We start from the raw sequence: 24,396 nt of genomic DNA, 5'->3' as shown, positions 1-24,396 counted from the left end.
CACACACACACACACACACACACACACACACACACACACACACACACCGTCCTAGACAGGGCCTAGAACAGCCTTTAGAAATCACCTGCACCAAACTCCCATTTGACAGAGGAGGAAACTGAGGCCCTGTCACAAGATCTCACAGAGCCAAGACTGGAACGCAGGCCTCCTGGATTCTGGCCCCGGCTCTTGTCTTGTCTCTGAGGCCCTCACACACACCAGGCACAAGGTGTCATTGAGGGAGTGGTTACCTGGTGGAGGGACCCCTCTGGATGTGCAAGTCCCAGCACCCACCAGAACCTCAGACTCATCAGAGGAGAAAAAGGACATCCCCTTCCTTTTTCCATCTGCTTCATTTCCCTACAACAGGGGAATGCGTCTGAGACAGCTAAAGCCAGGTCCCTGGGCTGGAAGCAAAGTGCAAGCATGGGGGGCAGTGAGAAGAGAGGAGGAGACAGCTGGCTGCAGGAAGGGGATAGGAGGTGTGGCGTGGGGAAATGCCCCCAGGCCACTGCTTTCCTAGCGCACCTTGCCCCAGGAGCCTCAGGCTGACGCGGGGCAGCCAGCCGGTAGCCATTTGCCAACCTGCTGAAGAGTCCAGTGACCAAGGAAAGAGCTTCACCTTTCACCCCACTCCACCCCATCTTCTTCTCCTTAGGAGATGCCCTCACTTAACAGACGAAGGTGGAGCAGAGCACTTTCTCAAGGCCATTCCTCCCATTTCTGAGAAGGATCTCTACTATCCATCCTTCCATACTATAAAACTCTAATATATCCTTGACACTGCAGCTCTTTCCCAATCGCGTGTAACCCACCGGTCACTCACCAAGCCCTATCAGTTCAACCAATGCAATGGCTCAGACAGGCCACTGTGCCCCAGCCCATGGCCTCAGGCTTGTGTTTCTTCTCCAGACCACTGCACCAGCCTACTCACTTGTCTCCTCGCCCCCACCCCGTCCCTACAGTCCATCTTTCATACCGCAGTCATGGGTCTTCCTAAAACACAAATCTGACCATCTGCTGTTGAGCTCAAAGCCCTTCCACGGCTCCCCATTGCCGTCAGGCTAATGTCCAAGCTCCTGAGCCTGGCATTCAAGGCCCTGGCTGACCCGACTCCTGCCACCCCGCTAGACAACTCTCCCTCTCTGCCTTCAGCCTCATCTCATCTCAAGCACAGCAAAAGCAACCCCATGGGATAGCAATCCCTATCTTTGCTCAGGGATGCCCTCCCTTATCTTCTAACATATATATCATAACAAGAGTGGAGTGCTTTCTCTGTACCAGGTCCGTATTAGGTAGACCTCTTCTCATTTAATCCTGAGAAGCTCAGAGAGGCTAACTAATCTCTCCAGGATCACAAAGCTGGCAAACTGCAGTCTTGATCTGACTTCAGGAGCTGTGCCCCTGATCACTACATCTAACCTTCCACAGCCCAAATCCTCTGCTCCAGGAAGCTCCCTGACCAGCCCTCTTTGAGCCCCATGGCTCTGCCTGTCTGGTCAGTTCTCTGCCAGAGGGAACACCCTAGTGTTCTAGGACTCTAGGTACTAGAATCTACTCTTCCTGGTATTTCCTCAGAGTGAAGCAGCCCTGATGGTTATTGTACCCATTTCACAAATCAAAACAACAACAACAACAAACTAAGGCCAGAAAGGGTCACCCAAGATCTCATCCAAGGTCACCAGTGAGTGAGGGGCAGACCACCTGCCCCCTCTACCTGGCTCCACCCCTATCTTTCTCCTTGTAGCCCCAGGCTAGTTAACTCAAAGCCACGAGGAGGGGCTGAGGCAGTTTCCAGGCTGGCTGCAGACTTTCCAGGGTGGTTGGACAACATTCCAGCTTCTCCACTAGGGCAGCTCCAGAATGAATGCACTGCCCACTCCCCCACCCACCTGGTTGGCCCTGTCCAGCCTGGCAAGGCAGTGTGACATCACCACTCTGGAAACCCCTGCAACCTGCCTCTGCTGGGGGTGAGGTGCTATGAGGGGAAACAGAGGACCTGGACCCAGAACACCACTGAGGGGCAGGAGAGGATAGGTGGGAAATCCCAGTTCTGCCATTCCCAGCTGTGGTACCTGGACAAGTCTCAGCTCCACGACCGGAGTCCCAATTTCCTTACAATCTAAGAAGAGCACCCACTGCATAAGGTTGTTGAGACAGTTAAAGGAGATGATTTAGACTCACTTTATGAAATAATTTAAAAATATATGATTTCAGCAGGTGGGGAAGGCAGGGAGGATGGGAACATCCCAGGAAGACAAGACAGGCAGGAAACCCACAAAAATCATGGGCAGAGTAGCAAGGTCACAGCCAGCCTGGCTATAGATCAAGTTTCCCACCTTGAAGGCCATCCTCAGAAGGGAGGGCAGTCCAGGGACCCCCTGCAGGAACTAGACCCCACTATACTCCTTAATTCACTCACCCTTTACAAAGGTTGCCATTTCTATGCCTGTCCCCATGCAGGGCACTTGGGGACTCCAAGGTGGGTTGGACCCTTCTGTGATCTCCAGGAGCTCACTGTCAAGGTGGAAAGTGTAAGGGAGGATGGGGGAAGGCCCAGAAACAGGCAATGACAACTCAGGGTGATCAGGGCTGAAGGAAGCAGAGGCACCAGGGTTGAAGCAGCCAAGAGGGTCCCTAATGGGAATTGGGGGCGGGGTGGTCAGGGAAGGCTTCCTGGAGGAGAGGACACCTGACCTGCATTTTGGAAGATGGAGAGGAGTCAGGTGAGTGGAAAGAGAAGAGAAGCAGAGTGAGCAAAAACCAGAGCAAGAGATCACATAGTATGTCTCGGGAACTGACAGTCATCCCTGTGGCTTGAGGGAAGCAGAGAAGGCAAGGCTGGCTAGGAGGACACGAAGGATCTCGGAAGTTATTCTCCACCCGCCCCCAAATATACCCCACAGGGCTGAAGGCCAATAGTCTCCCCACTTTGCTTGGTGTGCTTTCTGCACCACAAGCACTGGGGCTGGTCCGGGGAAATAGCTGAGGGGTAACCTCAGATGTTATCAGCAGGTGCCGTTGCAGTGTGAAGACTTTGCAGCCTCCCCCAGGAGACCCTTGGGTTTGGCAGCCCCTTTTGGAGGTCTCTCTCCTTCTTGGAAGCCCCTAGAATCCTGGCTGTGGGGGCCATGCACTGGGAGAACATCTGAGTATAGGCCTCAGATCAATCAGGCTGGCCTCCCATGTTACGGGTCAGCAGACTGAGACCCCTTAAGAGAAAGGGCCTTACTCAAGGTCTGGTGTTCTAATTATATTTAGTGTGGGGCTGGGCACCCTCACCCCCAGCCCTAAGCAGGACTCCAAACTACCTGTCCTTCCTCGACCTAGGATGGCCCAGCCCAGCCCAGTGCTCTAGAGACACACTGCTAACCTGAACCAGTTCAGAACCACAGTGCCCTGGACTCCACCCTGACCTCTCACATCCAAATGCCTCTAGCCAGGCTCAAGAAAAAGAACCCTGGGTTCAGGCTCCAGCTCAGAACCATACATGCTGTGCAATCTTGGTCAAGTCAGTTCCCTTCTCTGAGCCTCGAGTTCTTCACTGATCAAATGGGGAGAATCACCACTCTATCGGACAGCTCCTAAGGAATGAGTAAGACAAGGGGGCAGGTGGTGCTCCATGCAGCTAGCAAATCATGCTCCTGTCCTGATGTGGGGGCTGCGTCTACCTGTCCTAGCAAAGAGACACAGGAACCCTTTTCACCAGGGGGCCCTCCTGGGTAACCAGGAGGGGGGCAGAAGTCACGGTCAGAGTAGGCAAGGAAGGCTCTGGGAAGGGGCTGTGGTCAGGTCTGCAGAGAAGTAGGAAGGGTCCAGCTTGGAAGGAAAAGGGGAGAATTGGAAAAGCCAAGGTAGAAAATAAGTACAGAAGTATAGAACAGGATACAAGTAAGTCTGTGATTCTGAGACTGTCTCACTCTGGGTGCTTCCAGAATTCTGAGTTCATTGGTTCTGACAGTCCAATTCCAAGTCTCTGGCTCTAAGTGTTTCTTCAGCTCTGTTATTCACTGCTTCTGACAGCCTTTGGTTTTGAGATTCTCAAAACCACAGGAGTCTGGACTCTCAGAGCAATGTAATCATAGATCACTGTCCCTGGAGCCACAAAGTCTCAGCAAACACTTGCCAGTGTCCCCATGTGCCCAACCACAGAGAGACCCCGCAAACCCAGACTCAGATCAGACTTGGTCAGGAGCTCCACTCTGGATGGGGAGAAAGACACAGACATGGACTAGGTCCACTTGGGTGATTAAGCCACGACCAAGGGAAGCCCAGGAGCCACGGAGCCCAGGGGAACTCCTAACCAGCCTGTGGGGGCTGCCCAGAGGAGGGGTCATTTGATCTGGGACCTGATGGAAGATTAGGAGTTTGGCAGGTGGACAAGAAAGGGAGGAGGGCACTGAAGGCAGAAGGAAGAGCGTGTGCAAAGACTTAGTGGTGTGCTAGTGTGGCCCTCGGGTCATGTGAGACTGGTATGGAGGGGTAGGTGGCACAGAATGTGTGTGGGCCTGAGGGACTCACATGAAAAGGCTTGAATGCCAGGTTGAGGAGCTGGGCCTCTATCCTGAGGACAATGGGGAGCCATGGCAGGGCTTAAGCAGGGAGGGTCACAGTCAGAGTGACCTTGACAATGATGGTGCCACATGCAAAGTGGATAGAACAGAGGGGTCTAAAGGGAGGGAGACCAAGAAGGAGACTACACATGTAATGGTCTAGTGAGAGGCGCCGGTCCCTTAGCCCTGGATTCTCTGAGAGATGGGGAGCATCCTTGCCAGCCCACAGCACAGCCATAGTAAGACTCCTCCTCCCACAGCTGGGGCTGGGGACGCTGGGCACTCACCAGGAAGCCAGAGCAACGCCAGGAGCCTCCCCTGAGGGAGGGGGAGAAGAGAGGGTCATGTGGGCCCCAAGAAGCTTGAAGGAGGCCCTCCTCCCATGCTCCAGGGCCCAAGCAGTATGCTGCCACTGTAAACCCAGTGCCAGGTGCCAGGGTAGGGGCCCAAGGAGGAAGCAGCTGCCCAGGAGGGCCCAGGCTGCCCACCCTCCCGTCAGGGACTCTGGCTACTCACCCTGGACCAGAAATACTCAGGCCTAGGAGACGCTGTAACAGGGGAGTGGAGGAACTCCTCGGCTCAAGCACCAACTGTAGCTCTCCATGGAGCAAGGCCCTCCTCTTCCACTACACACTCACTTCCACACGCTCATTCATTTCCCAAGCACTCCCTGGCACCTGCTCTGTGCCCAGCCTGTGCTGGGTGATACGGATGGAGAGAAAGCAGGCTGGTCTAGTCCTGCAACTGACCTCTAGGATGAGCACAGAGGTCAGGGAAGGCCCCACAGCCAGCCTCGCCCTGTCAGGACCCGATGGCTGGGAGAGGCCAGGACTGAGGACCCGAAGGCAGCCAAAAGGAAGGTGTGGGTCAGAGTGCACCAGCCAGGCCCACAGGACAGTTCAGGAAGAGAGAGGATTTCACTAGGAGAGCCTCCACCTTTTCTCACCGGATCAGCCGGACTTCCCTGCTCCTGTGAGCAGCATGGTTCATCAGGCCACAGGCAAGACCTAAAGTCATGTTTTCCGGGCAAGATTCAAACTTCCTTCAGCCTGAAAGCCAGAGGTGCAGGCCTTACTCAGATGGAACTTCTGTCTCGAACAGGGAGAGGTAAGTTGGGTCAGGGAGACAGAAGCCCTAGCTTTCACCTCGGCTCTGTGATCTTGGGAAGGAAACTCTGAGCCTCTCATTCCTCATCTGCAAAATGGGGGTAATAATTCCTCCGTCATAGGGTTGGTAGAGGATAAAATAAGGAACTTTTATAAATTGTTCCTAGTAAGCTGTCTCTGCAGAGGGGGCAGAGGGGGAGGAAGGCAGTCGGTAGTTAAAATTCCAATAACTAGCACAACCCTTGTTACTGCAACCATGTTCTAGTATCTTCAAAATGCATTTAAGTCTCTGAATATCACACTTCTCCCTGTGCATTGTACTCCACTGCTTACAACGCCCTTTCCTGACTACTGTCTTAAGAATCGTCATAGCAACCTTGCATTTGAAGGTACAAGGATCGTCACGTCCAATTTACAGATGGCAAAACTGACACCTAGAGGGGCACGTGGCCTCTCTAAGGGCTACAGCCAGGAAAGAAGCCAAATCAAAGCATTCACCCATGAGGCCTTGGTGATTTCTCGTACTCTTTTAGCTGGTCCTTAGCGGCTCCAGAAGCCCCAGAGCCCTGTGCATCCTGGGCAGGAAGAGGATAGGAATGGAGGGGTCATACTCTCACTCTGTAGCCCAAGCCTGCCAACCATTTATGAAGGTCGCCTAGTGTGATCCTCCAACTCTTCTGGCTAGACCCCAGGACATTCCAAGGCAGGAAGAAGAGGAGGTTGACAATTCTTTCGTGCGGTGGCCTCCCCAAGCACATACTCTCGACACAGGACCTTACCAGTGCTGGCCTCCTTTTAAAGGCTGGCAGGGCAGGAACTGCCCCAAGGTCACCCAGCAAGTTGGGGGAAGAGCTGGGATGGGATCAGTTGCAGGTCTCCTGGCTCCCACTGGGGGAGGGAGAGTCCTAAGTGTCCCCAAATTCCTCACCCTGAGCACCTAAGGGCTGAGGGAAGTGTTTGGCCGAGGGATCAAGGGCTCAGAGTATAAATAAGGCCTGGATGGTTCTGGTGTCTCTATCTGACCTCCTTGTATAGCACTACTCAATCCATTCTCCACCTGGCAGCCAGAAAGATCTTTCTGAAATCCTGCTTTAACCATGGATGTTCCCTGTCCATAAACATTTCATGGCTCCCTGTGGCCTTCAGGATGAAATCAAAGTTTTCAGCTTGCACACTCTGGGTCCTGTAGTGTCCCAGAACACACTGTTCTGACAACCTATGTCACCTACCTCAATGACTGGATTCTAGTTTCCTCTACTTTGTGATGACACGGAGCTCCACTGTAGACATGCCTTCCCTGGAAAAGATGGGGGCAGGGGTGCAGGGGGGCAGGGGATAGGGGTTGCTACTGCTCTCTCAGTTCAGCTCAGCCCCGTGCAGGGTGCTGGCAAAAGAGAAATGACCAAGAGCCACTTTCTGCCCTCCAGGGGGCCCCAGACATCTGGACCCAGAGACCATAACAGTCCAAGGTGGAACCAGGGCTGTCAGCACTGGGACTTGAAATAGTCAGAAGAGGCTCCAACCGAACTGTGGGATCAAGGAAGGCTTCCCCAATGAGGGGAACTCTGAGCTCGGCCTCAAGCCTGGGTAATTCTCCAACTGAGGAAGATGAGGCTAGGAGGGCATTTCAGGCAGTGCTACACGCGATCACTAGAGGGTGATGGGTCAGGCAGGAGAAGGGGCTGGAGAGGTTGGCAAGGAGCAGTTCTTGGAGGCCCTGAGTCCCAGGTTAAGGGGTTCAAGCTGGGTCTTGCTAGCCCAGGGAAGAGAATAGCTGAGATATGGGTTTCAGGAGGTTTCCTCCAAGGACTGACCCCACTGGGATACCCAAGCATTGGGCCTACCCAGAAGGACACTGGTACTGAACATGACCCACACCTCAGCAATTCAACAGCCCTTAAGTTCCATAGTATTATTGATCCCCTTTCACAGATGAGGCCACTGAGTCTCAGAGAAGGTCACATAGTGGCCAAGGCAGGACTGGAACATAGGTTTGAGTCTCCAGAGAGCTTTTGTGGGCCCTGTCTGCTTAAATAATCTCCTTCCCAACCACTCCCACACACAGATAACTGAGACTTTACCAGGGCCCCACCCTAGCCTTCAAAGCTCCCCATTATTCCCGCCTAGAGCCCCAAACAAACCGGGCACCTCAGGCTGCTGGCCCAGGGAAGCTGAGGATGCCATGCTGAAAGGAACAGCGCCACCAGCCCCACAGACCCCAAACTGGCAGTTTGAATCCACAGCTGGGCCTGGCCCTTGGGTCTGGCTCCTGGGAAAGGGGGGGGGGGGTGGCAACCCGCCACGGACAGTTGGGGAGAGGAGGGAGGGCACTACCTTTCTTCAATCTGACCCTGCCTACAGCACCGCCTTCCAGATTAAAACTCCCCTGAGAGAGGCTTAACTGTCCTTCCAGGCCACTGTCCCAGCCCCCACGCCCCCCCCCCCGCCCCGCCCCCAGTCTTACGAGGCCCCGGCGGGATGCGCGCCCAGAGTGCCCCTGGGTTGAGGGGGCGCAGCCGGCCTCTAGGGGCTCGCGGGTCTCCGGGGCGCTGGCCCACGCCTCGGGGCGCTCACACCAGAGCACGCACACAAACAAGTCCAGCAGGTTCAGCTACCCGACCCGCCGGGGCGCACGCACTGCCCCACTGATACTCAGACTTTCCCAAAGACGCCGACACACACTCACCGGGGTATCCGATCGCGCTCCCGGAGCTGGACGCGCCGCTGGCGACGGAGCCCGCCCACGGCCCCACCGGCGCACTCGCACGGCTCCGAGCCGCGCGCCACGCGGACGGCCACGCGCACGGCTCCGCCGGCCCAGCGCCGAGGGGGCAGCCGCCGCGTCCCGGGCGCGCCTGCCGACTCTCCCCGCCTCGGGTCCCTCCAGGTGGCCGGCCCGGCACGTCGGCGGGGCGCTCGGCCGCCCGGCTCCCGCCGCCGCCGCCGCCGCCGCCGGGACCCACGTGCCTGGAGCCCCGCCCGCCCCGCCTATAGCTCCCTGCCCAGGCCCGGGCAGGCCGGGGCGGGGCGGACTCTGGGCACAGCCTGGCACCGCCCCTCCCTCCAGGACGGACCCCGCGCCAGGCGCGCAGGGACACCGCGGTGATACGCGTGCAGCGGCAAGGCGTCGGCGGCGACTGACCTAGCGCCTGGCGGGACGGAGGCCGCCCGCCTGCCTCACACGAGATGTGGGCAGGTTTTCAGAGACACTAAATTGGCGGAGTTGGTCGGCCACCTGTGTGGCTCCTGTCGCTGCGCACCGCGAGACCTTTCAGCGAGCCCGCGCCCTCTCCTGCCAGGTACCTGCTCGGAGCACCACGCTGAGAACTCGCCTCCCTGGCTTATGACCCGGAGGCGGAGGCGGAGGCGGGGGAGGGTGTCCCCATTGCCTAGAGAGGAAATACATTCCGGGTCCTGCGTCTCTCCAGTTCCAGAGCGGACGGGGCTAGGGGGAGAGCCTCACCTGTGCTCCCTTTCCTGGGCCTGATAGACCCTAGAAATTTCCTGAACAGCTGGCTTTTTTTCATCCCTCCTTTTGAGCGGCTTCCTTTGAGCCGCCTTCTCAGACTACACACAACGCTCCCTTCTCCGCTTCCAACCCCACTCTGATGGCCTTCTCTGGTCAGGGACTATGTCTGTGCGTTTTCTAGACTGTGAGCCAGCGCCAGGAGGAGGAAGGCCTGCAGCCCGCACCAGCGTTCCCAGGAGTTGCTTAATACTTGTTGAACACTGAATGGATGAATGGATGAATGCCCCCCCCCCCCCCCCATTCTGGTGTAGGTGTCAGGAGTATAGCTTCAGCACTGACTCCGGGAGACCTTGACCCCTAGTTCCAGTCCCTCTCGAGGCCTCCTTTTCTGTGACAGAGGCAATCACAGCGTTCATCCATCTGGGGCTTTGGATAGTGGGTGTCTAGAAAGTGTAGAGGAAGCTCCTTTCTGTGGCGGAGGAGCTTGCCCAGGGCCCTGGGGCCCTGGGTCCTTCTGGGCTCCAGGTCAGCTGACTGAGGTCTGGCTCCTGGCCCCCGGAGGGGCCCAGAAAGGGCCCAAGAAGGATACTGGCTGCAGTCTTGCCAGGAGCAGAGTGGACACACAGCCCTGTGTGGCTGAGCTGCCTCTGCAGTCCCCTGGGGACCTCCTCCTGGAAGGCACAAAGGCCTCTTGTCCAGCTTCCTCCACCTATTGTCCAAGCTGGTCCATGCAGCTTCTAGGGGGCTAGGAATCCTATGGCTCCCACTTATGGAGCCCAGGCCTCGGGGTCCCAATGTGGGGAAGTCCCCTGGTCACTGGAGGCCCCAGCCAACACCCCTTTCTCCTCTCTCTCCCAAGCCTTCAGACCTCTACTGTAACTACTACTAAGCTCAAGAGAAAAAATTCCTCTGATACCAAGATGAGGAGCCAGGGCTCTGCCTCAGTCTCCAGCCGCCTGGAAAGTGGGTAGCCAGAGTCCTGCCCTGCTCTAGGCCAACGCCCTTACTTTATGGTCAGAGAAACTGCATTCCTGAGACGCCCCGAGGCGGAGCTCCCACAGCAAGTGACTTAGGCCTGAGAAACAGAAGAAAGGGACATGTCCTTGAACCCTACAGCCTTGGGGTCTTGCCTCACCTCTCCTATGACTCTGAGCTTCAGTTTCTTCTTTTGCAAAATGGTAATATTCGCTTTCTCACTGGCCTGACTGAAGTTCTTTTTTTTAGGGTTTTGCCCATCCTCCTGAGCTGCCCGGGTTTGAAGGGTTAGTATCCCTTCTAATGAGGGGCTGGAAATCTGGGTCTCTTGACATGTTCCCCTGACACTGTCATCAGTGGGCTTGAGAGATCGAGTCCAGTAGGTTCCAAATCCCCCAGCTGAGTACCCCCCTACTTGGGGTGGCCTCAGGAGCCCCCATCCACTGCAACCTAAGTGCCCTTATTTTTATCTTCATACTTATTTACATTTCCTGGCAATAGTTTTTTGAGAAAATATAGACGTTTCTGTGGCTGAAAGATTTTAGACCCATTGACCCCCGCCAGGAAATTGAGGCTCAACAAGTCCCACAACAAGCCCTACACAAGGCCCTCTCTGGAAGGTCGGAGGGGCCTCCAAGGAGCCTCCCTGGAACCAAGCAGCCCAGGCAGATGGGTAGTGAAGACCCAGGCATGTAATGGTCCCCAAGAGGAGGGTTAATGGAGCCGTGGGAGGGAGCCGGTTGCGGGGTTCCATTAGCAGCAGCAGGTCAGGATGGGGAAGGATGAGCCCAAGAGCACTTCTCCCCATGCATTAGGAGGCTTCCTGTCTCTCCGACCCTGAGGAGGCTCTTGGCGTTCTTAAGCCTTCTCATCTTCCGTCTCTCTACTTCTCTCATCTCCCCCGAGAAAACTTTCTGCTCTGAGACTCGGTGCTGGGAGTGAAAGCCCCTGCCCTCGCTCAGCGGGGATGCTTCCAAGCCCTCCTTCACAGGCCAAGGTGGGGTATCTGTCACCCCTCCCAGCCATCGCCTGCCTCACACCTTCTGTGGCTCCACCACCTTCTAGAGAAAGCCCACCTCTGCAGCCTGCCACGCCAGGCCCTCCCACGTCTCCGCCTCACTGTCCGCCTCAGCAGCCATGCTGCAGTGTGGGGCCCTCGCTCGCTCCTGCCTGGCACTTGCTGCCCCGCTTGCCGGCAGTGTCCCTTCATGCTCCTCTGCCCTCGACTCCTTCTCTTGCCCCGCCCCCCATGGCTTCTCTAAGGCCCAGCCCAGGAGCCCCATCAGGTACCTCCCTTTGTCACACCATTTACCCCAGGGTTAGCGTCCCCTCTAGTGGGCATCTCTTTGAAGACAGAGCCAGGGTCTTCCTGTTCATGATTAAATGCCCAACACCTAGCATGGTCCCTGTCACCGGTCAGCCCTCATGAATATTTGTTATGTGAGGGAGTAGGAACTTGATTTAGTGATCACCTTTGTGCTGCTGGTCATTGTGTGCAAGTATCTCCTTTAGTCTTCCCCAGAACCATGTGAGGTAGGTGTTATCATGACTATTTTACAAATAGGGAAACTGAGGTTCAGAAAGGGGAAGTGAATGTCCAAAGTCACAGTGAGTCTGCGGTGGGTCCCCCGACCCTGGAACTCCCAACCTGCTGGGAAGGAAGGCCCTGCTGAATTCCCGGAGCGATGGCTGAGCCATGGCGTTGGGACCCACACTGGTGGCTCTGATTACATAGGGCTGGGCTGGCTCCAGCAGCCTGGTCTTGCTCTCTGCCCTGCTGCATCAGCCTGGACCATCCTCCCTCCCTCGCCAGCCGGCTGGGAACCCAGGCTCCTCAGGTTTCCCAGGCAGGGGCAGGTCCCTGATGCCAAATGCAAACTAGATGCTCTGGCTCTTGGCATGCCAGGATGCAGGCACCCAGGGGAGGCAGCCCAGGAGGCAGGAAGCCTGGTCCAGACCCGGGCAAGCCTCCCCTCCATCTCCACAATAGCAGGACCAGCTACATAATCTGTGGGACCCAGGGCAAAATGAAGATGCCCTTGTTCAAAAACTAATAAGAATTTCAAGATGGGACAGCAACGCAGTAAATCAAGTGCAGGGCCCTTCAAAGTGTGGGGCCCTGCGTAACCATATAGGTCACACATGCATGAAGTCAGCCCTGTCCTCAGGCCTTGGTTTCCTCATTTGTCAAACGGGAGAATGACAGCCACGTGGCCAGGCAGTAGACAGGACAGGGTTGGAGATATAAGTAGGAGGTTCAGAGAAGAGCATGGATGTTGGGCAGGGGTCCCCATGGACAGCATCTGTTGCTTAGGTCTCAGCACGGGGTAGCAGACCAGTTCTTGCCAGGAGTTTGATTCCTCACCCAGCGTCTTTTCATGGACCCAAAAGTAAGGCTCAGAGAAAGAAAACAACTTGCTCAGGGTCATATAGAGATTCAGTGGCAGAAGCCAAGATTAGAGCCCTAGCTATCTTTCTGCAAAACTGGTACTTCTGTGACACAGGAGAGAGAGAGAGGGAAAGAGAGAAGGGCAGGAGGGAGGTGGTGGTGGGGGCTGCTCAGGACAAAGAGGGCCACTGTGCAGACACAAAGGCCTGACCACAGAGGCCCCTGTGTGGGCTGGGCCAAATGGGGGGGGTAGGAAAGCCCCATGGTGACTGAGGGAGGTGCCAGGAGCTGCCTCCCAGACCCTGGTTGTGGTGGGGGTGGAGGGGCCACACAGGAGCCAGGAAATAGATCAAGGAGGAGAAACAAACAGGGCTGAGCTCCCCCCAGCCCCAGGCCTCCAGGGCCAGAACTGCACACCCTACTTTTCCCTGACTTCTCCTGGACAGCCTGCCAACTTAAGGAATCCCCCCTCCTACCACCTACCACCCCATTGTCCCCCACCTCAGTGAGGGTGAGGCTCAGGCAGCTGACCATCTGACAGTCCCAACTTCACAATCTTGCTCAGAAACTTCTGGCTAATCTCCATCACCCACAGGAGGTTGAAGCATAAGCTTCTTGGTGTATCATTCAAGGCCCTTTGTGACCGGCCCCAGTGACCTTTTCACACTCCCCAGTCGCTACTCCCCATTAGCCCTCCACACCCTGGTCATGTGGGAAGTCCCAGATTTCTTCAAAGCACTTGGTGCTTTCACACACACACACACACACACACACACACACACCCCTGCATTTGTTCATGCTTTTCCTTCTTCCTGGAGTGTTTTTCCCCCTGACCTTTGCTGGCTGAGCTCTTTCTCCCTCATGAACCAGCTCAAAGGCCCCTTCAACCAGGCAGCTTTCCTCAGCCCCCACAGTGGGACTTAAACTTCACTCTGCCACAAATGTTGGATTTACATGTTCTCTTGCTTATCCCTCTCTGGCCTGAGCTGTAGTTTAGGTCCACAAACCCTACCTGGGGGAGGGGCCTTTGAGCTGGGCCTTGAAGGGCAGGTGGACATCACTAGCAGACAGCAGTGGTGGGCAAGGAACAAGAGCTCAGGGAACCAGGGATACCACCCCTCTCTCAAACATTTTAGCTGGATCAATCTATTTGGTTCCTGAGTTCAGATAGCAACGGGTCCATAGTTCAGAATCACAGGAGTCGAGTGTCCAGGACTGAGGGAGGAGAGGTTGTCAAGGGGTTGATAGACTCCAAGTACCAAGTCAGTGCAGGTTTTATATGTCTTACTACAGAATTTTTTTAAATGCACCTGAATTTATTTCTCAGTTTATAGTAGTTTACTAAGTAACTCGTTTCTGCCTTTATTATTTTATTTCTCTTAATAAAGAGTAGCTTTTATGTTGGGGTAGCTTTTCTGTTCTTTTTCTACTATTTTATTAAAGTGAATACTTATTTTGGGTATTGTCATTCTGTTTAAATAACATAAGCATTTAAGGCTATGCTTTCCCACTGATCTCTGCTTTGGCTCCGTTACCTGTGTTTTTATATGTAAAGTTTTCTTTAGCACTATTTTTTAAATAATTGCATTTTTAATTTTTCTTTGACCCCAATCAGAAGTCTTTTTAGGGGAATATTTAGGTTTTGTTGCTGTTTCTTGTAATTATTCAAACTTGGGTTATGAATTTCTAGTTTTATTTGCAGAAATATAAGGGACATTGGTTTAATTGAAGTGTGGAGTTTGTGTATATTTTATTTTTTGGAATTCCATTTTATGCGTTCTATGGATTTTTAAAAGGGAGATATGTGTTCTCTTTTGATATTTTATTAGTCTAGTTGTACTATATACACATGCATATTTTTTCAAATAAAGCATATCTATATTTATTTTTAGCTTATATAACCTATTAGGCTGATAATGATGTATCTCTTACTCCTTTTTTTGTTTACATCAACCTGTCCTATTTGTGTTTTATCTATTTTGATGCCCTATTAGTCAATACATTATAGAAAGTCTTTCTGGGGCACCTGGCTGGCTTGTCAGTGGAGCGTGCAACTCTTGATCTCGGGGTTGTGGGTTCAAGCCCCACATTGGGTGTGGAGATTACTTAAAAAATAAAAAATCTTGGGGCACCTGTATGGTTCAGTCAGTTAAGCATCCAACTCTTGATCTCAGCTCAGGTCTTGATCTCAGGGTCGTGAGTTAAAGCCTCATGTTGGGTGTAGACATTACTTAAAAATAAATTTTAAACTTAAGAAAAGGGATGCCTGGGTGGCTCAGTCGGTTAAGCGTCTGCCTTTGGCTCAGGTCATGATCCCAGCGTCCTGGGATTGAGCCCCACATTGGACTCCCTGCTCAGCAGGGAGCCTGCTTCTCCCACTCCCTCTGCTGCTCCCCCTGCTTGTGCTCTCTCGCTCTCTCTCTGTCAAATAAATAAATAAAATCTTAAAAAAAAATAAACGTGAGAATGTGAGAAAATTTACCTTCAATAGCATAGCTTATTTATATCTATTTCATAAATGATGTCTCATTTTACTTCTTTATTTTTGTGCTTCCTTATTGCTTTGCTATACATTCTAGGCTTTTCTTGTTTTTATCTTCTATAATGCTTTAGAAAGTAGAACTCCAATTTGTTAATTGTATAAACCTTTAGATTAGTCAAGCACATATATTGAAATCCGTATGTATCCAATTGCCAAGTCAATAAATGTCTTACTGAGTACGTGCTAGCCACTGTTCTAGCTGTTTTCCCCAAGTCTGTACTCTTGTCTGCATTTACAGGTGAGGAAACAGAGCTCATAGCACCAAGTAGCTTGCCTAAGGTCACCCAATAATATTTGATGATCTCTTCTGGGTGATGAGAACTTTAGCAGGCTTCAGCCGTTCAGGACCATCCCTGGAGCTGGAGAGGAGGAAATCTCAGTTAAATAACATTGCTGAAAGTGAGGGAGGGATGACTTCTTTGAAGTAAAATCCCCACAAGGACTTAAAATGGATTTCACAATGGATTCCTCACAATCCTGCAATATCAGTCTTGGACTTGGGGGCATGTGGGTGGCTCAGTTGGTTGGGCATCTGACTCTTGGTATTGGCTCAGGTCAAGATCTCAGGGTCGTGGAATCCCGCCCCAAGTTGGGCTCCAGGCTCAGTGCACAGAGTCTGCCTTTCCCTCTCCCTCTGCTCCTCCCCCTGCTCACAGTTGCACGTGCTCTCGCTCTCTCCTTCTCTAACATCAACCAATCAATTTTTTAAAAAAACCCAAAGTCTTGGATTTCCCCCAATTTGATAGGTGAAAACGCATGTCTTACTACTAATTTTGGTTTGCATTTCTCTTAGGAGTGAGAGAAGCATCTTTTCCTTCTTGAGAGCCATTTGTATTGCCATTTCTATGAACTGCCTATTTATATCCTTTGCCCACTTGGGAGGCACCCAGCAAATAACCACTATATCAAGGCCTCCTGGGGTGTGTGTTTGTTTTGAGAATACCAAACAGATGACTTTTAGAGTGTTATTCTGTTTCTTATAGAAAATCATTTCAGAGATAATAAGCTCTTCATGTGAATCTTCAGAACAATTTTCTTCCTCCTTGTGTGTAGGTAGGATCTTTTCATAGGTTCCTTATTGATTGTTTTTGTTCACTCTCTTGACCAGGCAGAAATAAAGCCAGACCAGAGAACACCTCCTCACCCTCTCAACTTTATGTGGCATTACTTCAAAGCGATGGAAGTCTTAGTTCCACTATTAGGCAGACAGTGTAGAAACAGAAAAAGAAAAGCTGATGAGGTGGATTAGGGATATGTCATCACCAACATTATTAACATTCACTGGCATTTAAACAGCAGTGCCAAATATATGTATATAGTATTATATAGATATTTATATATAGAAAATATACGATGCTATTTTGTATATATAGTATATATAGTGTATATTGGATACATGTAAATTTACATATAGGTATGTGTGCATATATATGCTGAATATATATATATATATACACACACACACTAAATTTACACACAGATGTAAATTTAGTTGTCCCAACAACCCTCTAAGATTGGTACTGTTACTATACTCATTTTACAGATGATAAAGGTGAGGCACAGAGAGGTGATATTACTGCCTAAGCTCACACAGCTAATAACTGGTGGAGTCAGTACTCTAACTAGGTTTTCTGGTCTCAGAATCTGGGTCCTCAACCACTCGGACTGGCTTAGAACATATCCTGTGTTGTCAGAGTATGACTGAAGGTCCATTTAGTCAGTGGGTCCCTGATAGAAGAGTAGACAGTGGGTTGGGGCACCTGGGTGGCTCAGTCAGTTAAGCATCCGACTCTTGATTTTGGTAATCAAGATCAGGTAATAATCTCAAGGTTGTGAGATCAAACCTTACATCGGGCTCCGTGCTGGGCATGGAGCCTGCTTAAGATTCTTTCTCTCCCTCTTCCTCGCCCTCTGCCCCTCCTCCCTGCCTTAAAAAAAAGAGTAGATAGTAGGGATTCGTTTGTTTTATCGACTTTGGAAGCCGTTGGTTCTTCATTCACTAATTCACTTAACCCTCTGATTCATTCATTTAACAAATATTCACTGAGTGCCTACTATAGGCCAACTTCTGAGCTAGGTGCCAGAGACACCAAGACAAATTAGATGTGGTCCTTGTCTTTAAGGAACTTGCAGTAAAGAAAGGAGAGGGACATGTCAGTTAATGACACCATGTGACACATACTGTTCTGTTTCAGAGGGAAGAGCAGGTAGTGTTGTCATCCAAGACTGTGTTTCTCAATCTGTCCCCATTTGTCATCTAGTTAATTTCTCCCTTGTACTTTGCCTTGTGATCTTCTCTTATCTTTAACGTGTATAGTAATCACTGTAAGTTTTGTATTTTTGCTTATCTTCCTGATCATTTTCACAGAGAGTAGAGAGTGGGCTGATCAGTCATAGCTGCTATCACTTTTTCATCCCAGAAATGTGGCCTTGTTCCTGTGAGTGATGGGGAGCCAGGAAGTGTTCTGAGTAGGGCAGATGGGCCAATAAATGGACTGAGGGAGATGACGAGGTAGACAGGGCAATGAGCAGGCTGCTCAGTGGTTTGGTGAAGGATGAGATCTGAGCAAAGGCTGTGGCTGGGGAAGAGGAGGAGAGTATGGATCCAAGGAATATTAAGAAAATGGGATTAAAGGGACTTACTGATTCATTCAGCACTCTTTAATGAGCACCTCTTAAGTGCCCCGCACTATGCCAGGTGCCAGGAATATGGCAGGAAACAAGATAAACACAATCCCTGCCTTCATTGAGTCTAGAAGGGAGAGATGAACAACTGGAGCTTTTTCAATAAAAGATGATAAATGATGTGACAGGAGAAGTAGAGGGCACTACAGGGAAACAGAAGGGGGACATGAAGGGGTGTGAGGGAGGAGTCCAGGCTGATGCCCAGATTTCTGCCTTGGCTGTAGGGATAGGTGCCATTATCGGAGCCAGGGAATCCAGAAGGGCAGAGCCCCATGGAGATCTCATGGAGTCCCTCCAGCCTGAGACAGGCAGGAACAGGGAAGGTGGTGAGCAACTGACTGCTGAATGAAAAAATACATGAATGTGGGCATGTGGCTACTCCCTAGCCCCCAGCTTGACCCTGAAAGAGGAAGGTGGGGAGTGAAAGAAACGAAGTTTCAGGAAACCCAGTGGTTACTCAATGCCCACAAACCTCTAGCCCCTCCTCAGTTACCCAATGGGCCACATGAGACCACCATGACTCTCTCCTAATGTGCAGGGACCAGAGCTGGGCCTCCGTGGAGCAGTGTATCTGAGGTGTGGGCAGCAGGCTGACTCAGCATAAACCTGGTCATTCTGAGGTCACCTGCATGGGCCCCACAGGTTATTGGGCCTTCCTGGAACTGGAGGGAGGAAAGCACCAGCCCTCGGTGCATGTCCCCAGAGTTAGGGGCCCTTCCTCTGCCTCCTGAGTCCCCTGTGTGCCCTCCTGCCTTAACATCAAGCCCCCAGCTCTGGGTCTATCTGTCTCCATCCCAGGGCAGGAACTGGGTGATCACTGTCTGTGTCCCCAGCACTCAGCTCAGATAACCCTTCTCCCTAGCACATGATAGAAAATGTTTGTCAAGTTAGTTCAGAGACAGCTCTACCTTAACCCCAGGGGCTAGTCTCTGTCCCCCTCAGGAGAAGTCCTACCAACAGCCACACAACACCAGTGCCATTCTGGGCATGTGGGCAGTGGTGCCCATGGTTCTAACCCTGGGTAGAAGGCCAACCACTGCCTGGCCACTGCCCCCTCCCCCCTGAATATCTGAGAGTCTTGGAATTGTAGAGTCTTAGAATCTGAAGGGATAGAAAGACCCTCTGCAGTCATGTCCTCCAATTCCCCTATTAAGGAGTCCCACTGTCCAGTGCAGGCTCGGATCACAATGCCCTTAGCTACAGGAACTCATCCCAACCTGGGACCTGAGACCTGCCTCACGTGACTTCAGCAGAGATCCCACCTGCCCCCAGAGCCCAGAACAGCCAGCCAGAGCCAAGGCTGGGGGTGGGGGCGAGGGTCACTGCAACTGTCACTTCCAGTACTCTGCCATCCTTGAGAAAGGAGGAAGTGAGCAGGAGGCCCTTCCTCCGAGGCCACAGTTAAAGTGTCACCACATGCAATAACCACGCCATCAGGGGAGCCATATCAGGGCCAAGAAGGACAAGTCACAAGCCACCGAGCGGAAAGCTGGAGTGTTGTAGACGCTCTTGAGGCAGCATGCAATCCTGGTTAAGAGCACCTCTGTTGGATACTAGCCGTGTGACCTGGTGCTTGCTTTTCTGAGTCTCAGTTTTCTTGTAGGTAGGATGGGGTGATCACAGTGACCTCGGGGGCTCACTAGGTGGGTTAAACGAATGCATGCCAAGGGTTAGCCTAGTGCAGCACTAGGGAGGTGCTCTGTGATTCTGGGGTCTTGTATGGTGATGTCTGGAGACCACATGAGCCCCACGCACTGACCCTGGCTCCTCAGGACCCTGTGGGCTGTGTTCCCTGCCAGGCGGATGGTGACTGCAGCGCCAGTGGGAAAGAAGAGGCCTGCTCCACGCTGGCGAATGCCCAACACCTCTGGTTGCGTCCATCCTGTGGTCTCCCCACCCTTCAGGTCTTTTCTACCTGAGAGTGAGCGAGGGTTCTCCTTCCTGCTCTACACTTACTTATTTGTATGGCTCTTCAAGCTAAATGTCATGTGTTTACTAACGTGTCCCAAGGGCCTGCTGGGAACAGGGCCCTGTAGGGGCGGTCCCAGGGGACCAGGAGAACCACCGAGAGTGGGGACAGGGAGGTGAGGGCACACAGCCAGCGCAGGGCAGAGCAGGAAGAGGCCAGGTGAGAATTGTGGGCACCCTTCCGTGGCATCCCACATCTATCCCAGTTAAATTCATTCTCAAGCATTAAAGTGTATTTTTTTTCCCTGACTATAGAAATCATCACAGAACATTTGAAAAGTACAGAAAAATGTAAAACACAAAATAAACAATTCTGACAGTCCTGATCCACACAGATAACTGATGTTAAGATTTTGGTGTGTTTTGGGGATGAAAAAGTACAACGTGGGGAATATAGTCAATAATATCGCAATAACCTTATATGGTGATGGATGGTGAGTACATTATGGTGAGCATTGATAATGTATAGAATTATCAAATCACTATGTTGTACACCTGAAACTAATGTAACATTGTATGTCAACTATACTTCAATAATAATAAAAAAAAGATTTTGGTGTGTTTTATACTAGAATTTTTTACGCATTTTAACCTAGTCTTAACGTATCCATAATTGTACACTCTGCTTTTTTTCAGTCACCATAATGACACAAGCATTTTCCTGGGTTTTTACAACCTAGCCCGTTAAATCCTGCCCTGTTGATTTCAGCCCCTCATTTTAACAAACCCCTTAATTTGTGTTGGGATTTAGCTGCCTCTCCCCAGGATAGAATGGCTCAGGATGCCAGCCTGAAGGAAAAGGGGGAGGGAGGAGGAGGAGAGGAAGAGAGGTAGAGGGAAAGGGGGTGAGAAAAGAGAAGGAGGAGACAAAACCCAACACCTCAAGATTCATTCTCTCTGCTCCTCTCTTGGGCTAAGTCTGCTTCTTAGTACTGAAAAACCCCAGGGCAGTCACCTGACCCCCAGAGTCACCTGAGCTCACCTGATGTCCTTCTGAATCTGTCCCCTGTTCATTCCACACACCCAACCCCAAAAGGAAGGGAACTCACTACCTGGTAGGAAAAAAGCCTTCCTCCCTGACAGCCAGCCCTGCAGACCCCGCGCCACAAAGACCCTGTTCCAGCCATCCTGCCTGCACTTGAGTCCTCTGCCCACTGGTTGCATGACCTGGTTCCCGGGCCTCTGTAGTCTGGCTACTTTCTTCTGATCCAGAGCACACCCCAGCATGTCAAAGAGGCCTCGGAGCTCCAGCAGGGTCTGGCTGACTGTGCAGGGGAGCAGGGCAATCACCTTCCGTGTGCTGGACCCTCGGCCTCTGTTAGCGCAGCCTACGCCTAGGCTCATGTAGAGCTTGTGGCCAGCTCAGGCTCTGAGCTCCTTTTTTCTTTTTTTTAGAGGGAGAGAGAGAGAGACAGAGAATGAGAGAGAGAGGTGGGGGACGGGCAGAGGGAGAGGGAGAGAGAGAAAGAATCTTAAGCAGGCTCCATGCCCAGTGCAGAGTCTGACACGGGGCTCGATCTCACGACCCTGAGACCATGATCTGAGCCGAAATCAAGAGTCAGACACTTAACCAACTGAACCACTCACGCACCCTCTGAGCTCTTTTTGCATCACTATTCTCCCACATTCTGTGCTTGGATGATCATTTGAAGAAACTAATGTAAGACTTAATACTTTGCCTTCTTTATATATCTGCATTGAACTTTAGCTCTACCTCTTGGCTCCTTGTTGTGGGTGAGTTTGATACATGTGTGCGGTGTTTATGCAACTTATTGATAAGATGATAACCTTATAATCAATGGATGAATGGATAAACAGAACGTGGTCTATACATACAAAGGAATATTACTGAGCCATAAAAAGGAATGAAGTTCTGACACATGCTACAAAGCAGATGAACCTTGAAAACATTATTCTACATGAAAGAAGCCAGACAAAAAAGGTCGCATGTTATATGATTCCATTTATACAAAATAACCAGAATAGATACAGGGGCTGAGGGGAGAGGGGAATGAGGGGTGATGACAACATTTTGGAACTAATTAGAGGGGTGGTTGCACAACACTGTGAATGTATAAAAGCCATTGAATTGTGCACTTTAAAATGGTTGCTTTTTTTTTTAAAGATTTTATTTATTTATTTGACAGAGAGAGACACAGTGAGAGAGAGAGCACAAGCAGGGGGAGTGGGAGAGGGAGAAGCAGGCTCCCCGAGGAGCAGGAAGCCCGATGCGGAGCTCGATCCCAGGACCCCGGGATCATGACCTAAGCCAAAAGCAGACGCTTAACGACTGAGCCGCCCAGGTGCCCCTAAAATAGTTACTTTTATGTTAAGTAAATTTCACCTCAATTTTCAAAAAATGCATCTACAAAAGAAAAAGATACCCAATGCACTCAGCAGACAGCCTTGTGCCAGGTATGGGAACGTAGAGCTGAATGAGACCTGCTCCCTGCTAGAGCTGGTAGATCCCAAAGCCTTTGAAGCTGAGAGGGGGGCTACCCTCTGAAATTCACCTTCCACACTGCGGATTCTCTCACTGGTTACTATTACCACCACCACGCAGACTTCCAGGGGTGCTGCCCCTCCCACCTTAGTGCTCGCGGTTGGCATGACACAGAATGCATCCTCTGAGGAACTTTGCAGCAGAGAAACCTGACAGACATAACCTTAGCCAGGTCATCAAGGTTAACAACCACAGTGCAAAGTCATGTTGGTAATATAAACCCTTGATCTGATGTGGTGAGACTGGCGCTTTACCTGCATGATCTTACTCCCAAGAACTTGTCACTCCAGTTTAACCACGAGAAGATCATCAGAAATCCTCAAATGGAGCAGCGCCTGGCTGACTCGGTCAGAAGAGAATGCAACTCTTGAGAGCATCAACTCGGGGTTGTAAGGTTTTGAGCCCCACATTGGGTATAGTGATTACTAAAATAAATAAATAAATTTTACCCCCAAAAGGGAAAGAAAAACTCAAATTGAAAGCCTACAAGCTATCCGGCCAGTACTCCTCAAAACCGTCAAGGTCATCAAAAACAAGGTAAGCCCGAGCAACTGTCCCAGACCAGAAAGAGTGCAGATGCAGAGAGGCATGATGATGTATCCTGGACATAAAAAGCACATTAGGTAAAAGCTAAGGAAATCCAAATAAAATACGGACTTTAGTTAGTTAATAATAACGAATCAATGTTGGTTCATTAGTTGTGACGAATACAGATGGTCCCCAACTTATGATGGTTCAACTTAAGATTTTTCGACTGGAGGATGGTGCAAAAGCGATAGGCGTTCAGTAGTAACTGTACTTCAGGTTTTGAGGTTTGATCTTTTCCCGGCTCTCTGGTGATGCTGGGCGGTGGCAGCCAGCGCAGCTCCCAGACAGCCAGGCGATCCTGGGGGTAAACAACTGATATGCTTCCAACTGCTCTGTACTATACAAGCTTTCTGTTTGTCACGTTCAGTACAGTGTTCGATAAATCCATGAGATAGTCAACAATTTGTTGTAAGATAGAATAGTCTTTGGTTAGATGCTTTTGTCCACCTGTAGGCTAACGTAAGTGTTCTGAGCATATTTAAGGTAGACTAGGCTAAGCTATGATGTTCAGTAGGTTAAGTATATTAAGTGCATTTTTGACTTATGCTATTTTAAATTTATGATGGATTTCTTGGGATGTAACCCCATTGTAAGCTGAGGAAGATCTGTATGTTACAATAGAGGAAACCAGGTGGGGGTTAAAATTCTTACAAGGACTGGAACAGAGATGACAGTGGGAAAATGAACAGAGTAGAGTGCGACCTACTCCACAGTCTGTAGGTGTCACTACTGAACAGTTGTAGCACATGTCACTTGTTCTCCAGGTGCTAACTGACCCCTGAGAGAAAGATAAGTCTTGCCTAATTGTGACCCTGCTTTCCAAGTCCTTGACTACCTCTTCCTGACTTGGGAGCACACTTAGACACCAGTACCTTTAAAAATCCAGACTAAGAGAGCCATGGTCTCTCTTCAATAGCCTAGGACCCCACAGAAGTCCTTCTTTCCAGGCCCTGGACACACCTTCTCTAGGGAACTTACACCAGGAAGAACTTTAGATGAGTTCTCACTGTCTTCCCATGGGCTGTGGTCTTGGGGCTGATGGTTACACTCTAAGTCAACAGTAGGCCGATATCTTAATCCAACATAATATTCACAGACACTCCTGCCCATTAACCAGGTGTCATTTTCTTCTCTGCTGAGCAAACATTCCTCCATTTGGTACATGAAGATACTATGGAGGCCTTAGACCAAGGCCTTTCTTAACTACAAGTGCAGGGCAGGGAAGTATAGAGATTAAGAGGAATGGTTTGGAATACATAACCCTAGATTCAAATCCTGATTCCATCACTTACTAATTTACTTAAACCCTACGACCCCAGTTTCCACAACGGTAAAGTGAGGATAATAATAATGTCTGTTTTACAGGATTGTTGAAGAATGAGATGAGATAATTCCTATAATGTGCTTAACATAGTACCTGGTATATAAGGTCTCAGACTCCTGTCAAGATTCTTGAATAAAGCGGATGAGAGGGCGCCTGAGTGGCTCAGTTGGTTAAGCGACTGCCTTCGGCTCAGGTCATGATCCTGGAGTCCCTGGATCGAGTCCCGCATCGGGCTCCCTGCTCGGCGGGGAGTCTGCTTCTCCCTCTGACCCTCCCCCCTCTCATGTGCTCTCT

General features: G+C 51.1%; 1 protein-coding gene and 1 long non-coding RNA gene across 4 annotated transcripts in view; one reads left to right on the top strand and one right to left on the bottom strand.

Moving 5' to 3' along the window:
• The window catches only part of P2RY2 (purinergic receptor P2Y2), a 24,647-nt gene extending 16,222 nt beyond the window's left edge, over positions 1 to 8,425 (bottom strand). For 2 of the 3 annotated variants that reach the window (XM_032427239.1, XM_032427236.1), the window contains exon 1: positions 8,346 to 8,425. The gene's annotated coding sequence lies outside the window, so the exon portion shown is untranslated. The remainder of the gene's footprint in view (positions 1 to 8,345) is intronic. The other variant, XM_032427238.1, reaches the window with a different exon arrangement.
• A 336-nt stretch (positions 8,426 to 8,761) lies between these two features.
• LOC116646562 overlaps positions 8,762 to 24,396 on the top strand; it is a 23,124-nt gene continuing 7,489 nt past the window's right edge. The window contains exon 1 of the long non-coding RNA XR_004302134.1: positions 8,762 to 8,958. This is a non-coding gene — a long non-coding RNA (uncharacterized LOC116646562). The remainder of the gene's footprint in view (positions 8,959 to 24,396) is intronic.

This window comes from Phoca vitulina, unplaced genomic scaffold (genome assembly GCF_004348235.1).
Source record: "Phoca vitulina isolate PV1807 unplaced genomic scaffold, GSC_HSeal_1.0 scaffold36, whole genome shotgun sequence".
Lineage (NCBI taxonomy): Eukaryota > Metazoa > Chordata > Mammalia > Carnivora > Phocidae > Phoca > Phoca vitulina.
The sequence above is the reverse complement of the archived record's forward strand: the minus strand, read 5'-3'. Positions and strand labels throughout refer to the sequence as shown.